This window comes from Artibeus jamaicensis, unplaced genomic scaffold, assembly GCF_021234435.1.
Source record: "Artibeus jamaicensis isolate MK-2021 breed Jamaican fruit bat unplaced genomic scaffold, CSHL_Jam_final contig_64, whole genome shotgun sequence".
NCBI classification, from domain to species: domain Eukaryota; kingdom Metazoa; phylum Chordata; class Mammalia; order Chiroptera; family Phyllostomidae; genus Artibeus; species Artibeus jamaicensis.
Window position 1 is genome coordinate 12,785,971 of NW_026521911.1, and position 25,833 is coordinate 12,811,803.

At 44.6% G+C, this 25,833-nt stretch overlaps 1 protein-coding gene across 12 annotated transcripts in view; it reads right to left on the bottom strand.

The window, feature by feature from the left end:
• SYTL2 (synaptotagmin like 2) overlaps positions 1-8,345 on the bottom strand; it is a 103,221-nt gene extending 94,876 nt beyond the window's left edge. For all 12 annotated transcript variants that reach the window (XM_053670777.1, XM_053670778.1, XM_053670775.1 and 9 more), the window contains exon 1: positions 8,246-8,345. The gene's annotated coding sequence lies outside the window, so the exon portion shown is untranslated. The remainder of the gene's footprint in view (positions 1-8,245) is intronic.
• Between the last annotated feature and the right edge of the window lie 17,488 nt (positions 8,346-25,833).

Genomic DNA, 25,833 nt, shown 5'->3' on the forward strand with positions numbered 1-25,833 from the left:
TGACAGGTGGAGCCACATCTCCGCCACACCCTTGGCTCCCAGCCACCACCCAGTTCCTGTGGGGAAGCAGGTGACCCTCTCTCCGCCCAGGCATCTCTAGCAACCAAGGCCAACCTCCCCAGGGGCTCCCCCCTGGGGAACCCGGGTGTATGTCAGCTTTTCCCTCTGGTCTGGATAAAGCAGACAACACTTAGGAAAACATAAACACAGACCTAGAAACACACAAACACACACTTGTGTGTACTTGTGCCTGACTCCGATGCTGACTCTGACTGCTTGGGGAAAAGGGCCACCCGGTTTCTCGAGATTTGCCCATAAATGATAGTTTTGTGGTGCAGGCCTCCCTGCCCCTCCCCCCAGGAAACTCAGAGACTGTTAACCACAGCAGTGCTCGCTGCAGAGCACTAACCCAGTTCAGCATGCACGGGGTGTCAACTATTTCCAGAATCTTAAACTCGATTCCGGGGATATTAATAAAGGCCTTACACATTCTGTCTATGTCCAAGCCTCACTCATTTTGCATACTGGGGTCTTTTTTATTAAAAAATGGTAAATATGCTTAGCTCCAAAGTAGGCCATATGCATCTTTTTGGAATAATTTTGCTCCAATGTGGTCTAGTCTATAAATTAGTACATGCAGTTACCATTTCCAACACATACGTACCTTCCTATATAAGTCTTAAATAGTAGCACCACATCTACAAGTAACTTTTACAAAAGTCGTTAAAATATGCTATCTTATCTGTACCCGTAAGTCCAAACAAGTGTGCCTTTGTTAAACTCCAAATCCATCTTCTATACTCTGGGGAGTGTTACTATTCTAAAAAGAAATCTAGTTTTTACTCACGATAGTTAGACACTTTCTTACAGCCTCCAAGGTAAAGGGCAAGACTTAGCCCAGTTTTGCCTTTGCGCTTCAGCCGACCACATGAGTGACACCTCCAGCCATAGCTGACCTGTCCATGTGCCAACTCAGGGGTCTCTCCCTGCTCCCTTGCTATTCCATGCCCTTCCTGCCTCCATGCCATTGAACTTGAAAGTCCCTCAACCTCTTCTCTTCACCCCACTCCCTTCTAAATCTAGCAAACTGCTCCCAGGCTGTGATTCTACCTCGTCTGTCTCCTTCCAACTTTCCCAGGAAAGCTGGGTCTCTCTGCAGTCTCACAATATTTCTGCGAACATTTAGCACATTGTATTGTATTGCTTAATCATTGTTGCCCTTAGTATGGGCATATTCTTGTTCTTTGTTTAATCCCCAGAATCTGGTTGTAAGCTTAATGACTAAATGAAAACCCAATAAAATAGTGGGGCAGTTACCATGAACCCCACTTGCTACCCATGGAAACTGAAGCATCTGTAAGTGGAGTGACTTGGCGAAGTACAGTTGGAAAACAGCAAAGTCAGGAGGAAGCCGAGCGGGAGACAGATAAGGGAGGAGAAGGCAGAGGGAACACACAGACGGGAACTGACATGAAACAGCTACTGACGCCCGCTCCTCACGACTGTCTTCTCAGCAACTCATTTAACTGGTCTGTGCCTTAATTTCCTCCTCATAAAATGGAGAAACGATAGTACCAAAAACAGTATCAGTAACAGATTAGGGAGGATTAAAACCTGGATGCAGTGCTCACAACAGTGTCTGGTACATAGTGACTGCTCAATGAATGTCAGATAGTAAAAAAAAATTTAAAAATGTCAGATAGCGTCATCGTTCACTCGCCTCACTAGGCTGAAAAAGCAGCCTAAAGCAACCAAATATAATACGGTATGTTACTGTAGCAATGAAAGAAAACAGATTTTTAAAAAATAACTTTGGAAGATGAACTGTATCTAACCAATTACTACCAGTAGTTCCATAGCATTTGCAGACCGAATGCCTATGGTTTCCACTGCTCACAAGCTACATGAGTATATGTCATGTGGAAATTGCAGTTAAATCAAATATAGTAGAGACGGGTGTGAGGTGGTGACCTTGGCTAGTGAGTCCTTGGCCGACCACCCAGGGACAGCATATCAATCTCTTTTTTTTTGCTGGCTTTTGTAAATAAGTGACTTCACTCAATCCTCTGCACAACTTTGTGAGGTACGATCATTCCCATTCTACAGACACACTGAGGAGAATGACATGCCGTGGCAATAGCTACAGACCTGGGAACTGCAAAAGTCTCCGGATGTACCCCAAACATGACATGGTAGACCTGATACAACCCTAGAATTCATTCTATGAAGAATCAAAGGATTAAACTGAAAGCCCACACCTCTTACATCTAAAACTCAAATGACTAGTCTAAAACGAGCAGTGTTAAAGAATCGGCCCTACAGAATCTAACACGGCACAGCTCAGTGCTCCTCCCAGGGGGCGGGTAGTTGAGGCGCTGATCTGACTGAGCAACTCAGCTTGGCCGAGGTCCAGCCCAGGCCCTCAGCCTCAGAGCCCTGTGTTTGAACCAACTGATCCAGCCAGTGGCAGAAGAGCCCAGGAGCCTGTAGCCATGAATAATGCCAGCACAAAATTCATCTTTCTAATCAGAAGCTGATGGTACCAGTTCTGTCAAGACTAGCAGTAAAACAACACCTCTGCAAAGGCAAACAGAAAACCAGAGACTTTCTTTCTCCCTCTAACTCAGAATGCAAATTTGTGGACTTGTTTACTAGATCTTATACCCTCCCCTCTGAAATATTTATTTCTTGATGCATTTTAGAAAGGAGACTCATCTAGGGATAATAAACCAAATCTATTTCTGCTAGTAGTTGCAGTGTCTAGAAAGTAAGACATTAGGAAATGCTTTTATTTTGGCCTCTTTTATCTCTGGCATCACGATGAGGATAATGCATATGAAGTGTTCTTGTGGTTGAAAGCACTTCACATATGTAAATAAATTACTGCAATCACCTGACAGTTATGGCAACACATTTCAGCAAAGACTTCATTTCAGAAGAGTCATTCATTCATTCATTTGTTCCTTTAATTCATTAAACACACTTTACTGAGTCCCCGCCAAGTGCCAAGCAATGTGAATGCAGAATTGAACTAGACAGTCCAAGCCCTTGGGGGACCAATCTTTTTGAAAACTGGTCTTTTCATCTCCATGGTATTCCAAACACTCCAGCTGCTCTCACCTCTCTCGGTCTCCGTTTTCCCCGCACCCCTGTCCTGAGTTCTGTACCACTCAAGAGTGTGCCCCACACACAGTCTGCAAAAGCCTAAGCACACAGCCAAGTCTCCTATTGGCACTAAGGAAAAAAAAATATCTAGTGATTTAAGAGGTGAGTGCTTAGCGACACACGTGGCTTTATTACAATAACCTGCTTTCATTGTACTTCTGTCAACCCGTCTTCCCAAAAGTTGCCTGAAAGAATTCTCTCCTCCCAGCAATCTGAGGAGGCTCCACTGGGTTAAGAGTTAACAGAGGAGTAGAAGCAAATCTCAACAATCTACCGATCATGTGTTCCGCGTGAGGGCAGTCAGCCTGGGACACCCTTAGAGAATGATGAGGGGGCAGCTTGAAGCAACAGGAAGTAGAAACATTTTCTGCCACCTGATTCATCCGGATGTGGTGATTCTCCACCAGACTTCTCTCTGGGCAGACGTTAATGGAAAATAGCCCAGAATCATAGATTTTTAAGACTGGAAGGAACCTCATCTGGTCCCATTCCCTGGCTTTATAGATAAAGAAACCAAGGCTCAGGGAGAGGATACGACAAAGCCCAGATTGCACAGCTTGTCTCTGAGGCAGGAACAGAAGCCAAGCCACCTGCCTGCCTGTGCAGGGTCTGTTTGTCTCCCCAGAGCTTCCAGGAGCCAGGTGTGTGGTTGCAGGCGGCCCTGCAGCATGCCCTTCATGGCCCCTCAAGCACACCACCATCCTAGCTGCTCTCATTGCTTCTTCCTTGCGTGACTGTGCCTTGCTTAAAGCAGAAAGACACAGCTCCCAGGAGCTCTGAGACCCCTGTGCAAATGAAGAATGCCCCTGAGTAGCATGTCTGCTTTTATTTTGTGAAATGAGATTGTTTTCTGTCCTTTTCTTCTGAAGATCCATGAGCTGCTAGGCATCAAGGAATTCTACATACTTTGAAGAAAACTTAGAGTGGGGATCAAATAGAGTATTTGCATTCATAATAAATTCCTACTAATGTTAAACCCAAGAATTAGATTCCAGCATTTTACAGAGGGACAATGTGTTTTATCTTTCTACAGCTAAACTTTTTTTTTTAAATAGCAAACACATTTGCATGCAATGCAAGTAACAATAATGCTTGACACATGGTCCTCATAGCAACTCCAGTAGAGCGTGGTAGAGTAGGGTAATTATCCCCAATTTGCAGAAGCGAAAATTGGTTCAGGGGAACTACCAGTCTGCCCAAAGTCAACAGATAATAAAAGGCAATGCCGTAACAATGACCTTGACTAAGTCTCTCTCCTCCTTACTGTGCAATTTAGCTTCAGAATTGTCTTCTCACATTTTGCACATCAACAACACCAAAGAGCAACCTTTGCTGCTACATTGGAGACATTTAAGACACTGGAGTCACTGGGAAAGGAGCCCAGGCTGAGCGTGCAAGTTCGGCAGCAGCCCTGCAGCAGGTGCTTCTCCGCAGGAAACTGAACGACACAGGTGCATTATGGGGGGGAGGGCTTTGGGGGTTCGTAAACAGGATTAACCTTATGATGTTTTGAATTACTCATAATTCTTTCTATCCTTTCAAAAGCAATCTGTGATGGCTCTTAGCTTTGACAATAATTCAATCAAAAATAATTCATTTGTTCCTTTTCAAAAATATTTACTCATTAGATGCAGAGAAAAAGAGTTGGAAGGCTGTATCTTGAGGACAGGTGTACTGATTATTAGCAGTATGTTAGTAATGCTAATGTGTTTTATTTTTACAATGAACATGTATAGCTTTGGAAATAAGAAAACAAGCAACAATAATCTCGTAAGTGGAATCCACGAAGAGCTGAATTCATAGAAACTGAGGGCGGAATGGCGATTGGCAGAGGGTGGGGGTGGGTGGGGAAGGGCAGCAACATTGGTTCAGCTGTGATGTAAGTTCTGAGGATCCAATGAGAGCATGGTGGCTATAGTTAACAATGCTGAATTAGATGCTTGAAAGTTGCTAAGAGAGTGAACCTTAAATGTTCCCACTACAAAAAAAATAGTAACAATATCTACATGTATCAAAGCATCATGTGTACACTGTAGACGCAATGTTTTAGGTCAGTTATATCTCAGTAAGGCTCCAGGGGGTGGGCGGAGTGGAGAGCTAAGAAAACAAACAATAAAGATTGTTTTTATTTTAAAAACATTTTCTTCATTCTGAAAAATGGGAAAGGGGGTTATCTCTGCAGGAAGTTGGGAGCTCTGTTACTGTGAACCGAGTAAATGGAAAATGCAGACAGCACTCTAAGTCCCCAGACCAGACAGACCCTTGGCCTTGAGTCTTCTCCATCTCAGTGCTCTCAGCCCCAATGTGCCAGGACACCGATTTTATACAAGGATTGGGGGGAAATAAAAAAAATGAATGTATATATATATATATATATACCAAATTCTACATACAAAATCAAATGAAAAAATTACATTGATCCTTAAATCGATTTCCAAGCTGGCTGGCACTAACCTGAGGTCCTCCCTGCACCCAGAGGCCTGTGCCAGTCTGTCCTGCTCTCTGGGACCCCTCATTGGGAAAGCTAGGGACACTCTAAGGCAAATTGCACCATCCAATTCCCCTTTCTCCTGCTTTTTGAGAGAGCAGCAACCTTATTAATAAAATCACTTTTACTGTTAGTTTTTAAGTCAAATTTCTCTTCCTCTACTAGACCTTTAAAAATTCTTTATAAAACAGGTGGCAGCAAATACATTACCAGGGAAATCCAAAAACCACAGGAGCAGAGTTCCCCCTGCCTCCCTAGCCAGAGGTGAGCACTGTCTGGCCTGGCATCCTGGCTCCTGGGGCCAGCTCTGGGCTGCCTCACTTGTCAGCAGGACGGCAGGCTGCTCAGCACAAGGTGCTAATTCAGTCATTCCACAAATGTGTATTGAGTGAAGTCTGAAAAAGGCCTCTTAGGGGACAGTGGGATCATTCACAAGCCAACGGTCAGGGCTAACGGATCAGAGGTGGACAATCAATCTTTCATTAGACCTCAAACCACCTGTGGGATAAAGCAAACAGGGCCCCTGCCCCACCCACTCCCTAGCAGCTGGGCGAGATCAGGCAGGCGCTTGTGGAACAGGAGGGCTGCTGGAGAGAGGCGGAGGCGGTCACTGATCACCACCAAAACCACCTACAGTCCTGCACCATAAATGATAAAGCACCTCTAAACGCTCTGAGCAGTGTCTGACACTTAGTAAGAACTCAGTACTCATTTTTGCCATTACTATTTCAGCTTGTTCTTACACAAGGAGCATCAAAAAGGTAGAAAGAACACAGGTTTTAGATTCAGAGAGAACGGATTTGAATCCCAGGGATGCCACTTACTGGCCATGTGACTAAGGGACCCGATCTTCCTGAGTCTCGGTTTCAGGTTTATAAAATGGGGTAAACGAGCCCTGGCCAGGTACCTCCGTTGGTTGGAGTGTCATCCTGTACACCAAAGAGTTAGCAGGTTCCATCCCTGGTCCCCGGCATCCCACCAATGTTTCTCTCACCAACCTCTCTCTCTCCCCCCCTCTCTCTCTCAAATTAATGAACATACCCTCGAGTGAGGATTTAAAAAAAGAAAAAGAAAAACACTTTAAATGGGGTGAAGGGCAGTATCCCATCCCTCGTGAGGGTTTGTGAGAATTAAGGGACACATTGTATGCAAAGAAAAGTGTCTGGCCCATAAGCACCCAATAAAAGATAGTAAATATTGCCACTGGTTTGCATCACACCTCCCCCACCTCTCCTGAAGAGTCCTAGAATCTGATTTTACCTGGAAACCACCCTAAAGCAGAAGAACTATAGGGGGGAGGGGAGGGGAGGGGAGGGGAGGGGAGGGGAGGGGAGGGGAGGGGAGGGGAGGGGAGGGGAGGGAGGGGAGGGGAGGGGAGGGGAGGGGAGGGGAGGGGAGGGAGGGGAGGGGAGGGGAGGGGAGGGGAGGGGAGGGGAGGGGAGGGGAGGGGAGGGGAGGGGAGGCTGAAAAACTTCCAGTGAAACCCATCCAAGTCCCCAGTTCCTTTCAACCACCCTCCTCTACTGCGTGGCTCCATCCAGTTGACAGCTAGGGCCACTATTCCCTGGTTGGGAATGCCTGCCAAGAAGGGGACAGGAAGCTGGGCGGCAGTTAGAATCCATCCCACCTTCCAGTGTTTGCCTGTCTGTCTGAAACCCACTGGGCTTCCTCTGCACATCCCTGCCAGGCTGTGCGGGTCAGGAGACTGACACTATGATTCATAGTCTGTTCTTATCTAGGCTTCCATCTCAACTCACAGCCCAAAGCCCTGCGGGAAGGCTGCTGGGCACAAACCAACACCAAATGAAAATAAGGACTTTTTAACAGGACAGGGGGTTTATAAAGGGAGGAAGGAGGAAGAGGAGAGGGAGGAAGGCAGGGTAGGTGCAGAGAGAGAGGCCCACTTCCTACGTGCTGGTGGAGCCCCATGACTTAGCCACTGAAGCAGTTGGTTTTCCACCTTAAAAGATGACAAATACCATTCACTTAATGTAAAACTCACCTTGGGACGGGTCTGGGTGTGAGAAGAGAATTCCAAACCAAATTTGCTTATTTCCCCAGTAGAAATCATCAGCCCCCCAATTCCCTCCCCAACCCCCCACCTGTAGCTAGGTCCTGATGTCCTGCTTCACTTCACCCGCGCGATCTGGGGGAAGTGACTCTGCAGCCAGGTCTTGTCGGCAGCCCTCCCAACCCCGGGCTCGGTCCTCAAAAGTCGCAGGAAACAGGACCGCCCAGCAGAGCCCCCACCTGTCCAGCCACCTCAGTGTCCTGGAGACTCGGCCCTCTGGGCAGCGCAGCTGAGTCTTAATTAGGTGGGAAACTAAGGAAGGGAGCTTGCTGGCTGCCAAAACGCAGTTCACGTTTTAGAATTCAGAAGACACCCTCACTGAACAGAGAAGTAAACGGAGACCCAGAGAGGGAGAGAAAGCTGCCTGGGGTAACACAGCGAGTAGGCAACATGGAGAGACTAGAACCCGAACGCGCTTCGGCTCGCAGACGGGTAGGGAGCGCGTCTCGCAGCCTTCGCACTCTCCCCGCGGACCCCAGCCTGGTGGCGCAAACCCCGCAGCCCCGGGCGTGGCGCGTTACCTTCCGGAGACCGGCGGCGCGAGCCTCCTCTCCCCCGGCGGGGCGCTGGCGGCTCTGCGCGGCTCACTCGCCAGCCCCGCGGTGCCAGTGTCACCCCGCAGCTGTCAGCGCAGGGCTGCGCGTGCAGGCTCCTCCCGCGGGCGGCGCGCAGGGGCCGCTCCCGGGCTGCGGGCCAATAGCGCGGAGCCCGCTCCCCGGCCCGCCCCCACCCGCCCCCGGCGCCCGGGGACTCGAGCCCCTGCCTGCCCTGCGCCCACCGCTCCCGCCGCCTGGGCTCCCTGGGTCCTCCCGCCCCGGCTTTCTCAAGCGTACCTTGCTCAGAAACAACTTTTTAACTGCGCAAAGAATGCACCGCTGTTGTTTGTTTGTGTGTTTGTGTTTTAACGCTGTGCGTTAGGGGACCTCGGAACCCAGAGCCTGGAGCGCGAGGAGCCCACCCGCCCTTCTGGCGTCAACCGCCCCGCGGGACAGCGGCGCCGAACCTTACGGATCCTCGTGACCCAAGCAAGAGGCCGTTAAAACCGCTCCGGGCATCAGTTTCCTCACCTGTAAAATAGATCAAAATACCTCACAGGTTGAGAAGATTAAATGAGGTCATCCTTTCAAAGTTCCTAATAAAATAACACTCGGGTAAGCGGTGAGCACAAGGTGTACTGCCTGAGCCACCCCACGGGTGTACTTCTTGTGCACCCGTGTACTGGACTGGCACAGGCTGGACGGTGCAGGCCGGTGGGGAGACGGGCAGCCTGTGAATACAATAGTGCGTCGTAGCCAGATTTCAAACATTACCGATGACTAGGCCAGCCCGGACAAACTCCCCAAGCTGGTGCACCTTGAGGTCTTTCCTTCATCATCTCCCAGTTAGTGTTGTCCCTGTAAATGAGGGCGGCCCAGGTCCGCCGGCCCTGGGTTCTTCCAAAGGTCTTCCTCCTCCCAAACCTAGCAACGCGGAATCCCAAAGGCATCATTCGGTGCTGGGTGCAGGACCCGAATGAGGAATCCTTGCACTGTGTTCATGTGGGAGCTCTAGCTTTCACCCACACTTCTGGAGTCTACTCTGTCCCTGTTCTAGGAGAGCACTCGGCATGCAAGAAAGGATTAAGCCACTCTCCCGGCCTTTGAAAAGACAAATTTGTAAATAATTCCAATTTAGGGTAATATACTAGGCGTAAAAAGTATTATAGAGTCACACATTGGGAAAGGAGGGCAATAAAAGCTTAAATAAAGTGTGACCAATGTAAGTCTTTTTTTAATTTCATTTTTTTTAATTGTTGTTCCCCTACAGTTGTCCCCATTCCCCCCACTACTCTCCCCTGCCCCACCCAAACCCACCTCTCACCCTCAATCCTGCCCCCCTCTGGCTTTGTCCATGGGTCCTTTATTCATGTTCCTTGATGACCCTTCTTCCCCTTCTTTCCCCTGTTACCCTCCTCCCCTGTCCCTTCTGATCCTTGTCAATTTGTTCCTTATTTCTATGTCTCTGGTTCTATTTTGCTTGCTTGTTTGTTTTGTGGATTAGGTTCCATGTATAGGTGAGATCATATGGTATTTGTCTTTCACTGTCTGGCTTACTTTACTTAGCATAATGCTCTCCAGATCCATCCACGCTGTTGTGAAGGGTAGGAGCTCCTTCTTTGTGCTGCGCATATAATTCCATCATGTAAATGTACTACAGTTTTTTGATCCATTCATTTACTGATGGGCACCTAGGTTGCTTCCAACTCTTGGGTATTGTAAATTGTGCTGCTATGAACATTAGGGTGCATAGGTTCTTTGGGATTGGTGTTCCAGGGTTCTTAGGATATAATCCTAGCAGTGGAATTGCTGGGTCAATAGGCAGATCCATTTTTAGTCTTTGAGAAAATTACCAAGGTTGTCTTGAGGGAGGGTTATAAATTAGGTCAGAAGGAAGCAGGAGAAAATAGTGGGTGCGGAGACAAGGAAGACATGGACATGCCTGTCATTTGCAGTCTAGTGTGCAAGGTGTGTGGCAGGCAGGCAGAGATGAAGCTCAGGAGGTAGGTACAGGAGGGGGAGCGTGCCTGCCCTGCTGAGGGGAGCCACTGCATCCTGTTGGGGATGGCTGCTGATAAAAGATTTTAAGCGAAGAAGTGGCATGACCTCATTTTTTATGGCACGCCCTTTCAGTGTTGACTGTGTCTTCCTTGGTTATCTCCTCCTCTACCCCTCCAGCCTGGAGGGCAGGTACTGGGTCTGACTCGCCTGTGTGTGCCTTGCATGACCTTTTACAGGGCTTTGAAGGAGGTCAGTGCCTGCTACTCCCAGTGTCACTCCTCCCCAGGAAACAAACAGCCACCCCTTCCTGCTAGGGAGGGGCTCAGGATTCTCACCTCAAGCTCCGAGGCAGGTGGGTGGGAGAGAAATTTTGAGACAGGATCTTGTTGGGGCCCTCAACTCATCCAAAGAGGTTGTGTGGCTCAGAGGTTAAAAGCTAGAGCTCTGACGTCAAATGGCCACATTTTAAATACCGGGCCCACCACTTTCTAACAGGACCGTACAGTTACTCCTCTGTGCTGCACCGTTTGCTTAATTGTTAAAGGGATGCAAGTGCTGCCCTCTAAGTCTGCTGTGAAAGTTCGAATGATAAAGTGCAGGTGTTTAGCAGAGAGCCTTGCCCAGATGAGCACTGAATAAATCGTAGTTAACATGATTATGTCAAGTCAGCGGTGCCTTGTTCCTCTTAACCTACAGTAGATTGCCACTCTGCAAAATGGTTTGCATATAAGTGAAACCTAAATTTCACAGAATTCTTGCTTGATATCAAAGAGAACGGCAAGGGGGTAGGGATCGTGCAGGGCAGTTATTAAATGTACAGGCTCCGGTGCATGTCCCAACTCCACCAGTCCGCTACACCGTGACTTTGCTCAAGTCACTTAACCTCTTTTAAGCCTCTGTTCCTCTCCTGTAAAACAGAAATAGTGCCTGGACCAGTGTGACTCAGTGAGTTGGGCATCTTCCCAAAAAGTGAAAGGTCTCTGGTTCCAGTCCCGGTCAGGGCACATGCCTGGTTGCGGGTTCAGTCCCCAGTCTTGGCATGTATAAGGTACGCATATGAGAAGCAACCAATCAATGTTTCTCTCTCACATCAATGCTTCTCTCCCTCTCTTTCTCCCTCCCTTCCCCTTTCTCTCATGATAAGTAAATAAATATTCTTTAAAAAAATAGAAATTCAATAGTAACATTACCTGCCCTATGTAAGGGAGATGCTGTAATACACATAGCACATTGCCTGACCCAGGGAAGATCTCAGTAAATAATAATATGATAATGGTTACAAGAGAGGTCTGATACTTTTGGGGAAGAGAAGAGTAATCTAACAGTAATGCATTGGAAGGAGAAAGTGAAATTCTGGGGGTGGGAGGGGAACAGTAAACTTAAATGTAAAGACCTGGATCTACAAAAGCGGAGTGAGATGGGAGAAGTAAGCTCAGAAACGTGCAGGTAGGGTGTGGGCCTGCAGGCATTTTCCAGGCAGAAATGGGTTATTTGAATTTGGAACCCCTGTCTGAACATAGATAAAATTCTTGCATCTCTATGGACCAGAAATGAAAGAAGTGCCGTTTGCGGGGTGGAGGATGGCTGCTCTCTCTACCCTCAATGACTTATACTTTCATAGGCACTCAATAAGTGCTAATTAAATTGCATTGGCAGGCAGGTCTCTCACAGTAAATGTGTTATAAAGAGCAGCTCTCGTGCTGCTGGAGGGAAATAAAAATGAAGAGAAAAATACAACTTCCTTGTGAAGACATCACTTTGCCCTCAAGCTTTGTGGGTTTATAACTTCTCACCCACCAAAAACTGAAGCTATTGCTGAAATGCTGTACAATTACATCTAGTGTGGCAATGTGGTTAGATGACTTAACAGCAGTAGGTATCAAATGTACGGCACTCAGAACACAGTTCAGTCACGGTACTGAGTCACCAAAGCAGGAGTCTGGTTGTCTACATAATTTGCGGATACTGAGTATCTTTTTAAATTTTGGAGGCACAAGGTTTTGGCCTTGAATCACACTGTGTTCACAATCTTTCCACAGTCTTTAATAATGCCTTGCAGTTCTACAGGCTTTGTTTCAAAGCTCTTTCACTTTGATTATCTTGTTTGATCTTCACATCAGCCCCAGGAGGTAGGAAGCACAGCCTTTAGTATCTGCATTTTACAGATGAAGACAGGAGGAACTTGAAAGGATCAGGCCCCAAGCCTGGCCCAAAGGGCACACTAGCGACAAAGTCAAGGTTGGAACCCATGTACCTGCTGTACCAGGAAGATTGTTGATATTCATGAAGATCTCGGCATCCCTATGTATAACCTTTATACGTATATGTGCATATGTTTTCATACAGAGTTCCTTTCACAAAGTGAGAGAAACCCTCCATGGGGATCACATTCTCAGACAGGTATGTATAGTCCCCACCCACAGCCTGTCACTTCAGTGCCTCTCACCTGGGCATTATTAACATGCATTCCAACATTAATTATTTTGTTTTAAAAATCTCTGGGCTTATTCTACCAGTGTTTTAGAACAAATTTTCTTATTATAATGTTTATAGAAAGAACAAATGTTACTTCAAAAAAAACCCAAATGTTATAGGGAAACTTAGAATAGTCAAATACAAAGAGACAGAAAGTAGAACAGTGCTCACCGGGGGCGGGGAGGCTGGAAACGCGGGTTTGGGGGCTGTCTGGTCGGAGTTTCCCTGGGGGGCGGTTCGGAAAAGTTCTGGACAGGGATGATGGTGATGGTTGCAGAACAACGTGAGTGTCATAAATGGCACAGAACCACACATTTAAAAATGGTTTGAATGGCGAAATTTATGTTATGTATATTTGTGTTATGTATAAATGGTGTTGAAGAAACACCACTTTGTTTTTTTAATGTGAGATTCCCTTTGGTAGAAGGCTAGCTTTTTAGGTTTTGTTTGTTTTTCTTTTTTTAATCCACATTACCTAAGAGCCCTTTGTATTTGCCATAGAAAAGAAGATAGTGATCTGTAGGGAGCTCTACTGATCTTTTATTAAAAATCCAAAATGGGGTTTAGGTTAGTGTGATAAGGTGAGATACCAGTAGGTTACTATAGCTACTATTGAGTGCTTCCTACCTGCCTGGTGTTGACTAAGTGCTTTTACCTATTATTTCATGTAATCGTCTGAGCAGCTGAGTGGCAAGAGATGAGAAACTGAGTTATATGAAGGTTGAGTTACTTGCTCGGAAACTCTGGGCCTACCTTCCCCAGGGGGTAGCAGATTCTCCCTTGAAGCTCCAGTCAGTGGTCTGAGTTATGCATTTGGACTAAAACAGGGTAATTCCCTCAAGTATCCCTTAGGACACTACTTCCTTTCTGCTGAAATTACTGTCACCTGCTCTTTAACAGGATCATTGTATCCTGTGTGACTAGGCCTGTGCTGACCAAAATGATAGCCACTAGCCACATGTTGGCTATTGAGCACTAACAATGTGACTAGTCTGAACTGAGATATAACATAAGCGTAAAACACCCACAGAAAAAAGGGAAGATATCTTATTAACAATTTTGTATTGATTACATGTTGAAAAGATAATATATTTGGACATAAGGAATTAAATAAAATATAATATCACAATGACTTTCATTTGTCTCTTTTTACTTGTTTGTGTGTGGCTACTAGAAACTTTTTAATTAAGTACATGGCTCTTATTACATTTCTGTGGGACAAGGCTGCTCACAGCTGTCGGGGTCACTTGCTCCACCTCAGTTTTTCCCCTTGGGAGTAGAGAAGTAACCTTGTTTCCTGATGACTCAGCTGGAAGGTCTCCCTTCACTTAATTTTCCCCATTGTGACATGTCAGAGAAGGCCTTTTGAGTTATCACATACAGCACAGGAAAGACATTGAAATATGGGACATACCTGTGTACTCATTACTCTGATTTCGAATTCAAAGCACAATAATTACAAAATGTTGTCATTACTACACTGACTGGCATTTTTATTCCCTAGCCTTTTTCAAGTGCAGGGGAATCTTGACCAACCATACACATCAAGAATGTAAGACCTGGAAAAAAGGAAACGTAATCTTGTTTCATCCCTTGTTTGTTCAGTTACTCATTAATTCACTCATGTATTCACTTCATTTTACAAGTATTTACTGAGTGACCATTATGTGCATGGAATGTCGCCACAAGGAATTCAAAGATAAACCAGATTGGTGTCTGCTACTGATTCTCTTCCAAAAGTATGTTAGCTTATTTCTTTGCTTTTTCTAGTAAACATCACAGGCAGCATGATATCATGAAAAAAACCTAAACCAAGGTCATAAAATCCAGTTCTAGTTTTATGAGTGATATGAAATGAGTGGTTCTCTTCAAATCGAAATCTCAGGGTTTTTTATCTATAAAATTGGAAAGAATAAAAATATTCATTTTCTCTATTGTGAAAATAAAATAAGATAATGGAAATGATAATCTGCACATGACTATATTTTACTTATTATAAGGCACTACATTAGAAGCCTGGAGATTTGGCTTTCTTTCTAGACCCTACAAACAACATACCATATGATTTTTAACCTCTCATGTCTCAGTGCCCTTATCTCTAAAGTGAAGGTTAGGCTGCATACATTCCAAATATTTTCCAGCTCAAAATCCCCAGTTTTAAGAGCATGATTTTAAAGTAATCATTTTTGGAATATCAGCATTTAAGTTTACCAGAGTCATAATTATCAAGGCAATTCTTTAGCCATAGATCTTACAGGATTTTAATGTATGAAATACATGTTCCTGGAAGTTGTTCTTACTCATTTGCAAAAAAAAAACCTCTGCATCCACTTATTTTACCGTGTTTTGTCCTCTGCAACTACTTCCGCTTGCTCTTGGTGTGTAGCATACCACTCCAAACATAGTGGTTACTTCCAGTCAAGCTGGAGGCATAGGTAAACACGGCTCACCTCCTTGTACAACCACATCAAAATTACAACTAAAATATAGAACAGCCATCACTCAGAACCATCAGAAATTGAGTTGAACGGAAGTCTGACACCTACTGAATTATAGAATCCAATCCATGCAGACTGGTAGGAGGAGTAGAATCACAGAACCTGCTGGTTCCACATCCCCATGTGGAGGGATATCTTGGGAGTGGTAAGCCTCCCATACCAAGCCCCCCCGCCAGGCCCAGGGCTCCAGTTTCAGGAAGATAAGCCCCAACAACTTCTAGCTATAAAATCCAGCAGGGACTGAACCAGTGGAAGAAACTTCAAGAGTCCCAAACAGTCCCTCTTAAAGAACCCACACATGGACTGATCACACTCACTCCCTCTGAGCCCCAGCACCAGGAGAGCAGCTTGAAAGACACCAGTGGCACACAGGGAGGAACTGAAGTATCAGGAGAGAGCTGGGGGGTAGCTTTCTCCCAGACAGACAGGCAGGCAGAAGCCATTGATTGTCCTTTTTTTGGAGCCCTCCCCCACAGATCCACAGAGCTGGCAGGCAGGTGCCATATCCAAGACTCCATCAACCTGGCTAACCCTGTTCACACCACCCTGGAAATCCTCTGAGACTCTGTCCCACCCAATTTATGCACCACCAAAGCTGCTTTTCCATATGAATGGCTGGTCCTAGCTCCTGCTTCACAACTTCCTCTCAAATCCTAAATCCTCTCAAACAAGCAACAGTCAGACTCAGTAAGCCCTCAGCCCTTGTACCTCTTGATAAGTAGCCCCATGCATAGCAATAGCAGAAGTCAGCCCAGATTCACAGCTTGGCTTTGCCTGGGAATCTCCAAGCCCAGAAAAAGTAAAAAATATCTCAGATTGCTTTATAGCTCAGGCAGAGTGGCCCTGGGCAAAACATAGGTAGGGCTCACCTTGGCCTGCATCACCCAGGAAACCCTAGAGCGTGCGTACCCAGTAGATAGCTACAGACCACATCGGAGCACCACCACCCTGCTCCTGCACAGCTGATGCTCCATGGAGGGCAGAGGTGGATGGTCAGTGGTCACAGCCAGTCTTTGCAGGTGACTGGCTAGGGTAAATTCTTCCCATTGACCTGCCAACAGCAATCAAGGCTCAACTACAAGAGGAGGATGTTCTCAGCCCACACAAAGGGTGCACTTTGAGTACTCAGCTTGGGTGATAGAGGGGACTATTCTACTGGACCCTACAGGACACCTACTACATTAGGTCACACCACCAAGACACAAAGTCAAAGCAGCTCTACCTAACACATGGAAACAAACACAGAAGGAGATAAAATGAGGAGACAAAGAAGTGTGGCCCAAATGAAACAACAGATCACAACTTCAGAAAAAGAACTAAACAAGAAATAATCAATTTATCAGATGCAGAGTTCTAAACACTGGTTATAAAGATGCTCAAGGGCTTATGAGGACCTCAACAGCATGAAAAACTTCCAGTCAGAAATGAAGGGTACACTAATGAAAATAAAGAACAATTTACAGGGAAACAACAGTAGAATGGGAAAAAAAGAATCAAATCAATGATTTGGAATATAAAGAAGCAAAAAACAACAAATCAAATCAAGAAGGAAAAAATCCAAAAAAATGAGGATAGTGTAAGCAGCCTCTGGGACAGCTTCAAACATTCCAACATTTGCATCATAGGGGTGTCAGAAGGAGAAGAGAAAGAGCAAGGAATTGCAAAGCTATTTGAAAACATAATGAAAGAACACTCCCCTAATTTGGTGAAGGAAATAGACATGCAAGACCAGGAAGCACAGAGAGTCCCAAACAAGATGGATGCAAAGAGGCCCACTCCAAGCCACATTAATATTAAAGTGCCAAAGGTTAACTATAAAGAGAGAATCTTAAAAGTGGCAAAAGAAAAGAAGTTAGTTACCTACAGGGGAATTCCCACAAAACTCTGCTGATTTAACAAAAGAAACTTTGCGGGCTAGAAGGGACTGGCAAGAAATATTTAAAGCCATGAAAAGCAGGGACCTGCAGCCAAGATTGCTCTACCCAGCAAAGCTATCACTTAGGATAGAAGGGCAGATAAAGAGTCTCCCAGACAAGAAAAAAACTAAAGGAGTCCAGCATCACCAAACCATCATTACCATATTTTTAGAACCATAAGATGCACTTAGGATTTAGAGGAAAGAAGGGGAAAAAATTTTGAAGCAAAAAATGTGGTAAAATATTTAATAAAATAAATAACATAATATTTCACCAAAGTAAATGTAAACAGAACTCAACAGCAGCATTAACAACAATTATTTCTCCTAAATTTGGCAGGGGGGGTATCTTATAGTCCAAAAAATACGGTGTATAAAATGTTAAAGGGACTTATTTAAGAAAAAAAGGATCAAAACTATGAACAATAAAATGGCAATAAATACATATCTATCAATAATTGAATCTGAAAAAAAAACTAAGCAAATAAGACCAGAGACAGAATCATGCATATGGAGAAAGTTGTGATGGTTGTCAGATGGGAGGGGATGGGGGATGGGTGAAGAGGTGAGAGGATTAAGTACAAACAGGTAGTTACAGAATAGCCATGGGGATGTAAAGTACAGTGTAGGAAATGGAGTAGCCAAAGAACCTATGCATGACCCCTGCGCATGAACAATAATGGTGTGGGTATGGCCTGAGGGAGATGGGGTGCTGGGTGGAGGGAAGCAAAGGGGGAAAAATTGGGACAACTATAATAGCATAATCAATAAAATATAATTTAAAAACAGTGATTAAAACAACGACTTACTATTTCTCATGATTCTGTTGTTTGGGCTGTTCTTACACTGTTCACTCCCCAACTGTGGTTTCTTATGCTGCTACATTCAGCTGAGCATTTCCCTGAGGCTGGAGTATCCAAGACGCCCACTCATCCTGCAGGGCCACCTTCCACACAGCTTCTCTCCATTGAGGAGTCTAAGCCCCCAGCTTCTCACATGGCAGCTGAAGAAGCCTGAGCATTACAAGAGACAAACCCTGATGTGCAAGTATTTGTGTCATGCTTGCTAACAGTCTCTGCCAAGGCCATTTTTGTGGTCAAAATCCAAGTCCACTTGGGGAAGCCCAAATACCTAGAGGCATGTTTCATCAGGAACCGCTGATTTTAAAGTCTACTGCCACAATTTCCCTTCAACTGAGTTCTAGTTAACTGAGATAGTAGCCTCTTCTCTCATGTTTCTGCATAAACCACTCCATTTTTTTGCTCTGTGCCTGGGTTTACTTCTGTTTCTGCATATGTCACATTCCACTTCAACCATCAGTTTATATTTTGATCCTCCCTCACCAAAATGAGAGGTTCCTGAATAAGGACCTCTCTGAGTGTTGAGCATTTGTTACAGTGTCTCCACATAGGGGATAATGACATCCAACTGCACGGAATTGAAGCCTTTGGGACTTCACCAAATGTAAAGGCTAGAACATCGCATTTCAGATGGGCCAGGGCAAAGACTTCTAACCAAGGTGTTTTATTTTTACTAATCTCTATCTAAAATTTATCATTTCCTTCAATTATAGATGTAGCATCAAGCACAGTAGTATTAATTACGAGGTGTGTGAGTTTATCCCCAATAGAACCCCAAATATTTTATATCACATTACAGTAGGCTTGTTGCAAATATTGCAATTATTATGATTTTTTAAAGATTTTATTTATTTATCTTTAGAGGGGAAGGGAAGGAGAGAGGGAGAGAAACATCAATGTATGGTTTCCTCTTGTGCGTCCCCTGCTGGGAACTGGCCTGCAACCCAGGCATGTGCCCTGACTGGGAATTGAACCGTAATTGTTTGGTTCACAGGCCTATGCTCAATGCACTGAACTACACCAGCCAGGGCCAATTATTATAATTTTAATAATAATTTTAAAACAATCTGAACAATTCATTTGAACATAGTTGGCTTCCTTCACAGTCCTAGGTGTTTTATTTTATTCCATTTAGAAATACTTTTCTGAGAAGTACATGGGCTTCCCCACACTGCCCAGGCTGTCCATAGTGAAGAAAAGTTAAAAACTCCTGACTAGAATGAGCTCCTGACATTTAATACTGTTGGGAAGACTCCCCACCCAGCCCCCCAGTGGACTAGCATCAGCATTGTCTGATTACAGAAGCAAATTCTCAGGCTCTGCCACCAACCTTGTAGATCAAAAACTCTGCAGGCAATGCCCAGCAATCTGTGTTTCTATGAGCCTTCCAGGAGACTCTAATGCACACTGGAGCCTGAGAGCCACTGAGCTGGTGGAAACAGTAGTGAGTCAAATCTGAGGTCTACAGCACCAATAAATACCTCCTATTTCCTCAACACTAAGAAAAGCACTGTAGGAAAATGTTCTCTTTATTAATCAGTGATTATAATGCAGATGTATACATATATAAAAAGACCTTAGGCCCTACCCTTAAGATTAGTGCACTTTACTGTATGCATGTTATATGTCAATTCAAAAAATAAGTATAGAGACTTCCGCCAAGATGGAGGCGTAGGTAGACACACTGTACCTTCTTGCACAACCAAGTTTAAAAACAACAAAATTTTAGCAACAAAAACGCAGCCAAACCACAGAAAATTGAACTATGCAAAAGTCTGACAACAACAAACCATTCAGCCAAACTGGTAAGGGGGGCAGAGCCAGCAGCAGAGCAGGGTCAGGCAGGAAAGATTCACCAGACTGACCCAGGCACACGACCCAGGCACACGACCCAGGCACACAGGCAGCCATGGGTGGATCCCAGGTGTGGAGGAGCAGTGGGTGGACCCACTGAGGACACAAGGCGGTGGACCCGCTGAGGGCTGACCATGGTCACACATTCACGCGCAGATAACTGGTGAAGGAGCGGGCAGTGAGACAGACCGCACAGACCCCAGCGGCGGGAAGCAGCAGAGGGGACCACTACTGTCCCTCTCTGACCCTGCCCCCACATACAGCATCACAAACCAGCAACCTGGGTGGCCCCGCCCCGGTGAACACCTAAGGCTCCGATCCTCATATGTAACAGGTGCAAACAAAGCAAAATATTATGGCTCAAGAAGAACTCAAAGCCCCAGAGCCCATAACTCTAAGCCATGAAGAAATAGCCAAACTTTCAGATGCAAAGTTCAAAACACTGGTGCTCAGGATGCTCACAGAACTGGTTGATTTTAGTCACAAATTAGAGGAACATATGAAGGCTAAACTAATTGAAATGAAGGGAAATGCACAGGAAATCAATGGTAATGAAAAGGAAACTTGGACTCAAATCAAGGGAATGGACCAGAAGGAAGAAAAAAATGACCAAACAGAAAAAGATGAAGAAACAAGAATTCAAAACAATGAGGAGAGGCTCAGGAACCTCCAGGATATCTTTAAATGCTCCAACATCTGAATTATAGGGGTACCGGAAGGGGAAGAAGAACAGCAACAAGTGGAAAACTTATTTGAACAAATAATAAAGGAGAACTTCCCCAATCTGGCAAAGCAAATAGACTTCCAGGAAATCCAGGAAGCTCAGAGAGTCCCAAAGAAGTTGGACCCAAGAAGGAACACACCAAGGCACATCATAATTACATTAGCCAAAATTAAAATGAAGGAGAGAATCCTAGAAGCAGCAAGAGCTAAGGGGACAGTCACCTACAAAGGAGTCCCCATCAGACTGTCAGCTGATTTCTCAAAGGAGACCTTACAGGCAAGAAGGGGCTGGAAAGAAGTATTCCAAGTCATGAAATCCAGAGACCTACATCCAAGATTGCTCTATCCAGCAAAGTTTTCATTTAGAATGGAAAGACAGATAAAGTGCTTCTCAGATAAGATCAAATTCAAGGAGTTCATCATCACCAAACCCTTATTATATGAAATATTAAAGGGACTTATCTAAGAAAAAGAAGATAAAAAAGATGAACAGTGAAAGGACAGCAAACTCAGTTATCAACAACCACACCTAAAACAAAAGCAAACTAAGAGGACAGCTAGATCAGAAGCGGAACCATAGAAATGAAGGTCACATGGAGGGTTAGCAACAGGGGAGTGGGAGAAAGAGAAGGGGGGAGAAGGTACAGAAAATAAGTAGCATAGACGGTAGGTAGAAAATAGATAGGGGGAGGGAAAGAATAGTTTGGGAAATATAGAATCTAAAGAACTTGAAACATATAGTCATAAACTAAAGGGGGGAATGGTAGGGGAGGGAGTGTGCAGGGTGGAGGGGAATGAAGGGGGGGAATAGAACAACTGTAATGCTATAATCAATAAAATATATATTTTTAAAAACCTAAAAAAAAGTATAATACATAAGTGCAATACATAATCACTGACCTTGAGGAACTTTCCATTCAATTTAGAAGTCTCTTTATTCTGTCATTTGTTGAGTCCTAGACAGTGTGCTGGAATATTAGTGAATGAGCCGGGCATGAAATCTATCCTCGTGAATATATGTTCCAGCAGCATCAGAAAATAAACAATTATAAAAGAATAATTATGTCATTATAATTATGAATAATGTGTACCAATAAAGAGTTACTATATTTCATTAATTCTAAGATGTACTCTTTTACAGTTTAACATTTCTGAAATAAGGATGTGTCTAACATTCTGTGGTGCCAGTTCAATTACAAGCATTCTCCTAATGGTACATACAATAATGGTGCATCTTCAGTTGATGGCATCTTAGATTTTGTGATAAATCTTAGAAATGTGATAAATTCTAAACTATTAAGTATTACAGGAGTTCTGGGATATGCAGATCTATGAGCATTCCACGAGTCAAAAAGGCCTTGGAGGACAAGGTGAGACTTGAACCAGGTTGAAGAAACAGTAGGATTTTAAAGGGAGGAAGGACAAGGTCAATTGGAGGTGAAGCGCCCCAGGGATAAAGGGAAACTGTGATTTAGAGATGCAGGGAGTGTCAGGAAGCAAAGACAGCTGAGTGACTGATAACTGGAAATCAGGTTATAAAGGCCTAGAAAGTGGAGCGATGCTGTTAAAAATGAGGAGCAACTAAAGATTTCTGAGCAGAAGAATAACAAGTTGTCTCACTTTGGTGTATGGAATAAACTCAGCAACAGGGGCCAGATATGTATGTCTGCCTTCAATTTTTGGTCACCAGTGTCTGAGCTTAAAGGAAGGAGGAGATACATTGCTTCAGTTCTCAAGGTTATGAGCTCACAGCAGAGCCATGGCAAATACAAGAGAACGGCCAGCCAACCTCTCCTGCAGATGCAGTGGGAGAACATACCCACTGAATGTTACTGCTCTCCAGCAGCCTGACCTAAATGACTTCCCTAAACTGTTGATTCTGGAGTCAGTCCTGCCAGCCCTGGGCTGCTGACCTCCATCCCTTTCCAACCTCAGCCTCATGGTGAGCCCTAGATGCTTAAAGACTTATCAGCCTTTTTTTTTTAAAGAAGTCTCATAGTCATCCCAAATGCATTAATTTAATCCTCCCCACCTCCATGTGAGGTAGGTGTTACCATTACCATTTTACAGGTAAGGAGACTAAGGATCAGGAAGGTAAAGCAATTTTAAACAAGGTCACAGAGCTATTAAGTAGCAGAATTAGAATTCACACCCTCTCCTGACTTCTTCTTCCAAAGCCTGTGCTTCTAACCAGTACTCTGTGTGAGTCTTGGCCCTAACCAGACTGTCGGATCAATGGCTTCAGAATTCCAGTTATGGAATCTGGAATTAATACTAACGCAGCCTGGTATGGTGTATGTACAACCACGTGCCCACCAAATGTTAGCCTTGACCCTAGCCCATCATACTTGCCTTTCACAAGATTGGATCTCACCCTCACTTTTTATTTTGCACTTTGGTTACTCTGCCACACAGAAAGGCAACCCTGAATCCCTGAGCCCTTGATCTTCTCCTGCCGCTCTCCTCCTTCACGTGGTCCCCCCAAATAAGCCCGTGCCTGCTAAGCCCCAGTCCCTGACATCTACTTCCCCTGTTGGGTCAGGGGTGCTAAGGCTCCAGCTTAGAAACTAGATGCGGGCTCAGATTAAGGCAGGGCTTGTCAACAGCTATGGAATATAAGAAGGGATCACAAGGAGAGAATCTAGCGATGAAGGCAAGGAGAACCAACAACCAGGCCAAAGAACTATGCATTCAAAGGAGCCTAGCACAAAAGAGCCAGCAAAGAGGAACACTGTATCTGGAGCCAACATTATGGAGCAGGTAGGAGCAAAAGGGAGGATGGAGGTGAAAACAGCAATGACTTCCCAGCACTGGAATGTGGAGACGTGGCATCTTGTAGGGCCAACAGGTGTAGGGAGGATGGGCGAGGTCGCCACACTGGTTCAGACACCTGGGACTGACTTCCTCTGGCTTTCTCTAAGCCCTCGGGCATTGTCAGAAATTGTCGGTTACTCTGACCACAACCCAGCCCAATCCCAGCCTTCTTCCTCTCTCTACTTCATTCATTCACTTGGTCAATTAATAACCATTTGAGCCTCCACTAAATTATAAACTCCATGCAGACAGAAACACTATCTTTTTCATCATTTTAAGACCTAAAACCCAGAACAATTTCTGGTACAGAGTAAGCACTAGCTATATATTCATTGAATGAATGAATAATTAGTGAATGTTTGCAAATGTGTTGAGTTCTAAAATATCTTCTCAGTTGTGACAATAATCTTACGTGTTGCCTGCTGATACTTACCAACTAGAGATTTGAGTAGGCTAGCAGCTACTAGATAGTTCCAACATTAAAAGCATTTAAATTTTTCTAAGACAAAAATGGCATATGGACTTGAGAAAAGGTAAAAATATTTTTCAATTAGTCAGGTTTTAGAACACCTAAAATGAAATAATTTATTTTTCCTTTTTTTAAAATTTCAAATCTAATTTGTGGTCAATATTGTCCATAACACTAAGCATTTACCACTGGTTTCTAAAGAATTTGCAACAAAGAACACCTGAAAATTGTCAAAATTATGTAGTCAACATTGTAAGTAAAAAAAAATTACAGAGTTTGACCGCAAATTTTTCTAGAATTGAGTGGACTCCCAGAAGGAAAATATTCATGCAAAGCTTTGATACTTTACTGTGGATGGCTTCTGAGGGCACTAGATCAGATAACACTCAGAAGTTCTCAAGATGCACATAAAGCCCACACAAACCCCAAATCCTCTCTACGTTGACTACAGGATGCTGTGGTCCATCTGGTTGAAGCTCCATCAGCCGCCCTCATGTTCAGGGTAAATAACTATGCCGAGACTCACAAAGAAACCATGGCAAACCCTCAGGGGGCTTTAACTTTGAATTAAAGGAAACCACAAGACAGCAAACTACTGACCATAAAGATGTTTACATTCCATCTGATGGGGTGTGAGTGACTTGCAGAGCTGCTGCCCCTGGTGCGGTCAAAGCCACCTAGAGTGCACGGGGGAAGAAGAGGAGGGAAATGTGGTTAGAGGATCAAGCTAAGGCAGCCGCAGGCTCAGAAGGTCCAAGGCAAACTTGGGCTTGGATTGTGCAGGTATTACCATCTGCTGGGCATGTGAAGGGAGGGGAGGGAACCTTAAACAAGTACCAGGTGTCACTTAGAGTGACGAGGGTCTAGAGAAGATTGCCCAAAGTCTGCTCTATGATCATCAAAAATGTCAGTCTGAGCGTGGGGAATGATTTACAAAATTTTTCTAAAGATTTCTCACTAAAAGTCACACTGAGTGTGTTGAGTAGACTGGATTGCATTCAGTAATAAGCAGAGAAAACATTACAACTGTCAGGGAGAACTGGAAATGATAACATTTCAATTCCTAACTCTTGCTGAATGATGATGTTCTAAGATAAAGCAGATGAAGCTGTAGCAAATATTCCTCCTACCCTTTGCTGGATGGTAACATGGGAATAAATGAGCCAGTAGGAAGTCAGCTCCTTGCTTACTAGAGAAGTATGCCCTGCTAGGAAGGGCCAGGTAAGGAGGGAGCAGGGAGGACTTGAGAGGCAAAGCCATGACCACAGGCCAGGGCCCCTGTGGACTATGTGTAGACAACTGTCCCAGATGCTGTCCCCTTGTTTCTGCCCTGCCAGAGCCTTGGCAGAGACTAGCCAAGCTGAGATTTGGAACAAGGCACATCATGAGCTCTACTGCTGAGCATGAGCTGCTCTATACATCCCCGGGGAAAGGATGGCTGGACCATTAGGTATACTGTCCTGAGTGAAGAGGTCAGAGAACAAAGTTTATATAAATTAGTGCTACCTTCTTCTTTGTTCATAATGCCTGTTATGTAGCTTATTTACTTTTTGAAGTGCTTGATGCTGAGTGTGAAATGCCAAAGAACCACGAGAGTGAATTGTAGAGGAAAGAGAATATTCCTGTGACTCGTTCCTAGAAGCTATTTTGCAATATGGAGCAATGCTTTGTGTTTCTAGGTAATTAGAATATCTATAACTAGTCTGGTGGATGGGTGGGTGAGGAGGAAAGAGCTGGGTTCATACTTCCAAGCCAAACTCTGGAATTTGAAGCAGGGTTCAAAGAGTTGCCCAACTGTATGGACTTGGGCAACACAAGAAGACTAAGGAAAAGGTGTCCGAAATATCCTAGAAAGCATGAAAACTCAGAGCCAGAAAGATAAGAACTGGAATTCAGGTTGTTATCTCCCATTGGTTAACCTTTGACAAGTGTCTCCAACTTCTCTAAGGCTCTGTTTTCTCATG